Source organism: Otolemur garnettii, unplaced genomic scaffold, assembly GCF_000181295.1.
Source record: "Otolemur garnettii isolate 467f Iridium unplaced genomic scaffold, OtoGar3 scaffold00070, whole genome shotgun sequence".
Lineage (NCBI taxonomy): Eukaryota > Metazoa > Chordata > Mammalia > Primates > Galagidae > Otolemur > Otolemur garnettii.
Genome location: NW_003852465.1, coordinates 6852100 through 6852336, shown reverse-complemented (window position 1 = coordinate 6852336; position 237 = coordinate 6852100). Strand labels below are relative to the sequence as shown.

At 39.2% G+C, this 237-nt stretch overlaps 1 protein-coding gene across 1 annotated transcript in view; it reads left to right on the top strand.

The window, feature by feature from the left end:
• The window catches only part of SLC38A1 (solute carrier family 38 member 1), a 61207-nt gene that overhangs the window by 53823 nt on the left and 7147 nt on the right, over nucleotides 1-237 (top strand). The window lies entirely within an intron of this gene.

Sequence of the window (237 nt, the reverse complement as noted above, 5' to 3'; positions counted from 1 at the left end):
AGTGTCTCTGTGGAGTTAGGTCAGAAGATAGGTTACTTTTCCTTCTGCCTCTTGTAGTTTCTTTTTGCATGGAATGAGTTGGAGAGTATTAAAAGTCTTGTCTAAGAAAACTAGGGAGATATATCCCTGCCCCAACTCTCTTTTCTTATTACTCTTAGGATACACGATAAGTAGTGCAACAGGGAACCAATTTTCTTTTTAGAGGGCATCTTTCAAGTCTGACTTGATGTGCCTGAT